General features: G+C 36.6%; 1 protein-coding gene across 1 annotated transcript in view; it reads left to right on the forward strand.

Moving 5' to 3' along the window:
• Positions 1-1,973: 1,973 nt before the first annotated feature.
• LOC135212942 (5-exo-hydroxycamphor dehydrogenase-like) overlaps positions 1,974-7,681 on the forward strand; it is a 33,621-nt gene continuing 27,913 nt past the window's right edge. The window contains exon 1 of the mRNA XM_064246688.1: positions 1,974-2,201. The gene's annotated coding sequence lies outside the window, so the exon portion shown is untranslated. The remainder of the gene's footprint in view (positions 2,202-7,681) is intronic.

Consider the following 7,681-nt stretch of genomic DNA (forward strand, 5'->3'; position numbering starts at 1 on the left):
CAGTTTGGTGAAGTGTTCGGTGACCGCGACCCTCAACCTAGACCTAGATTTCGTCACGAAGAGAGAGAGAGAGAGAGAGAGTTACAGTCCTGTATTACTACTATTCACTAATGTTTAAGGAAACTTTTTACCATTATTATGCTTCAGAATTCTCGAAGAGAGAGAGAGAGAGAGAGAGAGAGAGAGAGAGAGAGAGAGAGAGAGAGAGAGAGAGAGAGAGTTTAGGTCCTGTGTTATACTACTCACTAATGTTTAGCAAAAATTTTCACCGTCAAATTATGCTTCAGAATTCTCGCAGAGAGAGAGAGAGAGAGAGAGAGAGAGAGAGAGAGAGAGAGAGAGAGAGAGAGAGAGAGAGAGAGTTTGTATTATACTACTCACTAATGTTTAGCAAAACTTTTGGCCGTCAAATTATGCTTCAGAATTCTCGAAGAGAGAGAGAGAGAGGAGAGAGAGAGAGAGAGAGATAGCGAGAGAGAGAGAGAGAGAGAGAGAGAGAGAGAGAGAGAGAGAGAGAGAGAGAGAGAGACGTAAGGTGGGGATAAGAATCAAGTTACCCAGACTTCAAATCCGTGTTGATCCGATGCGAACCTGACAAGAGACCTGTAAATACGTTTCCCCTTTATTTATTTGCTTGTTTTTTCTCTTATTTGGGCAGAATGTAAACATCAAGACCTCTTGCAGGTGCTATGAGGCAATTGCGATCAGTTACTTGAGGTTCAGCCTTGGGTCAATGTCTTCTTCTTCTTCTTTTTCTTCTTCTTCTTCAAACCTGACCTGAATTTAGCTGGCCTACAGCAACAAGTTTCGTATGAATCGTTTAGACTAAACTATAGTAGTTCAGTCCAGTGCAAAATTAAACTTGACCTAATTTCAAAAGATCTTTTGCTCTAAGTCTTTTTAAAATCCTACAGCAACAAGTTTCGTAGGAAACGTTTAGACCAAAGTAAAGTTTAGACTTTAGTCCCATGCAAAATTAAACTTGACCTAATTTCAAAATAGCTTTTGCTCCAAGTATTTTTAAAAATCGTCAGGATGACAGAGCATTTCTTATTGTAGCAACAGCAGAAAACAGTAGTTTTTATCTTAGCTATAAAGCTCGTGCTAAAAGTGTAGAATTACCATCATGTTTTAAATTCTAAACCTGACTCGGTTTGAGGCCAGCCTTAGACTATAAATAATGCTCTCTATAAAACACAGACACACAAAACACCGCTTCTCCTGGTTTTAAATCCAGTTCTGAGACTGTCGGTGTGTATTTATGCATTCAGTTCGGGGCGTTCTGCAACCCTCTCCCGGCCTGAGCATTTTTTGACAGTTTAAGTTACGAAACAAGACTAATCCATATCCCGCCCTTGCTATTGCTCCCTTACCATGAATGGGATTTGTCAAGCATATTAAACGCGAGGAATGGCTGGTTTCCGTGTTTTGGGAGAGAGAGAGAGAGAGAGAGAGAGAGAGAGAGAGAGAGAGAGAGAGAGAATGTTACGAGCAGTTAGTCCCGTTAACAGTGAAGCTTGGCTCATGGAAACCCTCTAATTTTGAAATTAGGCCCATGATTGCCTACATTTTGATGGCGTAGTGATAAGTGATGCCTGGTGGTTTTTTTTTTTTTTTTTTTGTTTTTTTTTTTTTTTTTCATTTTGTACCCGTAGGTATGACTGAAAATAGTCCATCAACAATCCCAAGTGCGTAATGCGCTTGAATTTTTTAAACAAATACACCAGTATTGTTCGGCCCTCGTCTGGAAATTGAACACTGATGATAGCTTAGGTCATGAACCGATAGTACTAACACCTGCACTTTGAATCTCATGTTAAACGTTTGAGAATTGACATTTCCTTCAAGAATGATACGTAATCATCCTTTATCTCCTCAGTTGTACCCCATGACACAACGCATTTCCGTCCGCTCCCATTATATCAAGACGCTCTTGAACTTGGAAGACTGGTACTAACTCTAGTCAGGTTCGTAGACCGAGGTGGCAATACTGTCCTCAGAGGGAGCTCGAACTTCCTACTTCTTACCAGTTTTGTATTCAGTATCAGTGTTTAGTTGCGTAGTTAACTTCGTCGTGCTTGTATCTTGAAGCAGAAATCCCTAATTTCTTTGCTTGTTAATCTCTAGTATTGTGGTGTGAACGAATAGAGGATTTATCAGTTTATTACTGCGAGCACGCCGGTCCCATATCCTGTGTCTTGGTAAGTATCGAATGTTCTGCAACGGCTGGTTTTCAAGCTGCTTTCATGCTTGCAAAAAATATATGTTGGATAAAACGTTTGTTATAGTGGTGGTTTGTTTATGTATTAGCTAAGTATACAGTTTTATTTTTTAGATAATGAAGGCTTTATGGTTTAATGTTAAGGGAACTTTTAACATTTTCGTGAGCAACTGTGAACAATTAGGAACATGTTATTTCACCATCTCATTGCAACATAATTGTATGTAACGATACGCTTTAATCATTAACCTTTTAATTTATCCGTATATCGCTTGCAGTGCCCCATTTTTTATGTATAGGTTTATTACTGATTTTCATTAGCCTGTAATCGAGAACTTTTCTCACATTTTCTTTTATAGTAACCAGAGAGTGCAATGGGATCAAATGACATCCGGCTGGTTGTCATTGTTATTTCATGGCCACATTGAACACATAAACACACTTGTTCTCTTGTTAGAGGAATCTATTTTGCAACCCTAAAGGTACAAAACTAGGCCCATACTAAAGTCGACGTAGAGATAGACTTATTTTTTAGGTTAGTTTACCTCCTTTATTCTCTGTGAAATATCCTAACCACAAGATATGTAGACTAAATTTGCAACTGTCTGACCAATTGTTGTGCAGAAGGCTTAAGTATGTTTTCCCTACTGCTTATCTTATGCGTTTTGTGTTAATGATGATCATTGTACAAATGACATTTTTCGTTGATTTCCCTACCCACGATAGGAAAATGGGTATGTGGGTAGAAACACGAACAAAGGGCACTATAGGTTCTACATGAGGGCTCATTAGCCCCAGATCTATCAACGTAAATTGACTCAAGGTGCCAGAAATAAAAAAAAAATTAACAGTTATCTGGTAGCTTTCATATGTTGGTTATATATAGTTATTACTCTTGGGGATTTTTGGCATAACCTGCCTTGACATAATGGTGGTCAATTTTACCTCTAAACCATAATTGCATTCCAAAGTTGAAAGTATAATTTCATATCATAATATGGGAGACCAAATTGGGAAAGCAGGGGATTTTTTGTTTAAGGGTAAAACACAAGACAAGAGAGATGCATGTCTGTCTTTAACCTAACCTAACCTAGGGCACCAGGTCCTTACCTGGGCTGGGAAGCTGTAAGGCCACTCTGAACTCTCGCCCCCCCCCCCCCCCCACGCGCCCTCTTCAGTCCATCCCAAAGCTAACCTAGGGCTCTATACGTACATTCAAAATAACCTAACCCATACCTAACCTAGCAAGGGTCAGTGAGAGCTGCTTTGACTTCTGTGGATACCCTACTTTTACCAAGCTTACGACATTGTAAATGAAAATAAATATAAGGGTTGCAACATAACCTATATACCCAAGGTTTTCGTTTTTAGAAAACTTAATTTGATTTCACCGTCTATAGACTTGAGTCCTTATCATATTCAACCAGGTGTACTTCATATCCTTGCAATATTTGTTAATACTTTTTGCCTATTCTTAATTTTGTCCCAGGTCTTGTCCAATATCAGTTAACCCATATTCCAGTAATACTCTTCCAGCTGACTGACATGCATTCCTGATATTATTCCAACCCATTCCAGTCCTCATTGAATGTCTAAACCCCTTCAGATAAGGCTTCAGGAACCTTAATCCTATTCAGACTTTTAGTTGCAAAAAACACTTGAAGTCAATCACAATCTTTTATTTTATTAAAATCTAGATATCTATCAAACATTTTGCCAGGAGTTTACTATTACGAAAATTGCAACTGCTACTAAAAGTATCTGCGAAAGATGCAACAATCTTGCTCGATCCTTATAAGAACTTGCAGAATTATAGGTCTATTGATTTTCTCCTATTGTAAGGAAACGCTCCTATACTTCGTTACGCAGTCATGGAGAAACCTCACACATGGTAGTAGGATCTTTGCGTAACGTTTGACTTAGAATTTTGAGGCTTCTTCATTTATATTTACGCCATTCTTCAATTACGAGAGAAGCCATAGATGCTGGTTGGGAGGAGCGAGTACCCTTATAAGTCATTTTTTTTTTTTTTTTTTTTTTTTTTTTTACACTTCGAACTTTTATTTATTGGTTACGTTTGCTCGCTTAATTTACTGTCTGCCAACTTTGGCAAGTGAACTCTGGTAACCGAGAACTTTCCCCTAGTTCCGCTTTTCACTTAGTGATGGAGTTTCCCCTTAAAGTGGGAAGGACAGACCAACACTAGTTGGTTTTCGAGATACCTAGTACAGTCTGCTCACGCGCACCAGTGTCCATTTTTTTCAGTTCCAGAGGTTTAAACATATTCAAGAAAATTCTCTCTCTCTCTCTCTCTCTCTCTCTCTCTCTCTCTCTCTCTCTCTCTCTCTCTCTCTCTCTTTGCAGCGCAAGTGTTGGTGCTTTCAGCTGACATCCAAATTTGCCAATGTTCGATCCATGAAACCGTCGGGGGGAGGGGTAGAACGAAAGGGTGGTTTGTCTTAAACCAAATATAGTACCTCTGTTGACTTAACTAATTAATTACGTGCCTGGTTGTTAGTTAAATTCCGAGGATTGCATATGAAGAGAGAGAGAGAGAGAAACACCAACTACCTTTTCAGAATTCACACCAAAGTATAACAGAAAACGGGGAGGCTACCTTGGCGAGGTAATCTTCGCTTATAACCAGGGTGAAATAACTCTCTCTCTCTCTCTCTCTCTCTCTCTCTCTCTCTCTCTCTCTCTCTCTCTCTCTCTCTCTCTCTCTCTCGTTGGAGAGTCTATTCCCCATCGTATGGTCTATATTTGGTGTATCAGAACAGGAGAAATAAGACAGCAGGGACCTTAGTGGGTATAGCATATTTTAGACCAACGTCCACATAACCCGATTTCTTGTCACATTGAGACAATGGCGTTCACATTAGACCTATGATTAATGAAGAGTAATGACAGTTAAAAGAAAGTGAATGCGGGAATTGTGTATATATCTGTACATCCTATTTGGTTCCTTTTGTTATCTGGGTATTTGAGAGAGTATTTTTTCCAGGTTAACGGCGCCAGTCATGGCTGATATTTACGTTCGATGACAAACGGTGTTGCTATTATTACCAGCGTTATTTTGTTTATGGAATTTTTCAGAACAGTTTCCTATACAGCATTAGAGATCAAAGGCTCTGTTGGTGGAAAACTGTCGACACATAAAAAGTCTCGAAACGGAACTGGCTGAATAAGGAACTTTGTCGAACACATGAGTCTATAACCTCTTCTCTCGAGTTTGCAGTGAAAATATTGGAACGTGGGCAAACGGAAATAAAACTTAATGGAACTTAGTAAGTTCCTTAGAGAATGTCCTTTGTTGAGTTATCTATTGGAACATTTTGGCGCTACGGACGAGACGGGAATTTATTTATTTATTTATTTATTTTTTGACGTTTTGAAGCTCCCAGAAAAGAACTATACTGGTTTTGTGCATGAATTATATATTTTAAGCCAATATATGTGTATAATATTATTCACTTATATGTAAGCATATATATATATATATATATATATATATATATATATATATATATATATATATATATATATATATATATATATATATATTCTATAGACCTATATGATTGAAAGGACGGTAACAAAAAGCTTAGTATTAATATAACCGCGTAGAGAGAGAGAGAGAGAGAGAGAGTTAGAATAGTAATAATAGAATAATAATAATAATAATAATAATCCTTTATTTCCAATTGTACATTGGGTATTCTACATAAGTAGCCATATCAGTATAAACATTTTGAATTTACTCTTACATAAAACTGGTATAGGTTAACGAATATCAAAATCAGTAAAATAGCAATAACATAAATACCATAGGAAACTATTTTGAAACTATGTATAAAAATAGACAATCATAGGTAAAATGAGCTTCAAATAGAAATCTAATAGTCATAAATTATCAATAAATAAGTATATAAAAATACGTACAGGCAATACAAAACGAAGACAGTTCTAAAAAGATAGGATATGTAGTAAAAATCAGATAGTCATAAAATTTTCAATAAATAAGTCTTAGCAAATATGTACAGACTCAGAACCCATGTTGAATTAGGATACCTGGATTTAAAAACTACAATGCAGTATCAGTTAGTAAAACATAAAAATAAGCCAGATCAAAATCTAAGAACAAAGTAATAATAATTAAAAGAACAATTAAGACTCTGTTAAAAGTAAACTCCTTAGTTTTGACTTGAAAATAGACACAGAGCCAGCTTCTTTTATTTCACGTGGCTGTTTATTAAACAACACTGGACCTCGGACTCTGATTTGCCGTGAGCCAATACTAGTTTTATGTCTTGCAACATACAAATCATCCATTTGGCGTGTATGGACATTACTGAATAAAGATACTGGTGGGAAACTGTATAACCAATCTGGAATTTTATTATTTAAAGCATTTATATACCATAATGCACATGTCAAGAGTATACTGGTCTCTTTATTTTTCACCATTCCAATTCCTTTAAATGTGGAGTTACATGTTCAAACTTTCTAACGTTGCCACAGCCACTCTTGCTGCAAAGTTCTGCAGCTTTTTGTATTCTTTGTAGCTGTGATTTGTTAGTACATCCCCAAACTTTAAAGCATAATTTTATATAACTTAAAGCTAGTGCTGGACGACTATCTTGCGAGTACTTGACTCAAAATGATCTTTTACTCTATTTAAGTATATAAGAGTACCCATTACCTTTTTATACATTTCGTCTATGTGACAGTCAGTTCATGTACCGATCGAAATGAACACCTAAATTTTTCACAGTCGTCATTGGCTTAATTATTATTTCCATTAAAAATTTATCTGTACCTCATCTCCAATATCTGACACATATTGCCTGGATCCAATAATGATAAACTGTGTCTTTTTCTCATTTAGAAGTAAGCCATTTCTCAAAAAATAATCTTTAGCTCTGTTTAGAATGTCTTCTGCCTTACAAATCATGTCGGCTATATCCTTAATGTCACCTTCTATTAGTATTTGCTGTGTCATCAGCATATTGAACTATAAAACAGCCAGGTATTGATTGATCTCACGAGATCATTAACATATACCATGAAAGTATAGGCCGAGAATTGATCCCTGAGGTACTCCGAATTGAATATTTTTCTTCGATGATACAGTACCATTTAGCCTGACGGACTGAAACCTTTCTCAAAGTAGCACTTTAAACCACCTCTGATCAATATTCATCAACGCACATTTCTCCAATAATATGGCACCATTCACGCTATCAAAAGCCTTAGATAAATCTAGTAATAAAAGTAAGGAAACTTTTTTGTTGTCTATATTTTCATAAATCTTGTCAGATAATTTTAACAGGGCTGTTTCAGTAGGACAATTTTGGTCGGAATCCATGTTTGGCTTAAAGAGATTAGTTTATTTTCCTCTAAAAATTCAGTAACTGATTTGCAATAATTTTTTCAAGTACTTTCGATAGAATAGGTAGC

This window comes from Macrobrachium nipponense, chromosome 42 (assembly GCF_015104395.2).
Source record: "Macrobrachium nipponense isolate FS-2020 chromosome 42, ASM1510439v2, whole genome shotgun sequence".
In the NCBI taxonomy this organism is placed as follows: Eukaryota; Metazoa; Arthropoda; class Malacostraca; order Decapoda; family Palaemonidae; genus Macrobrachium; species Macrobrachium nipponense.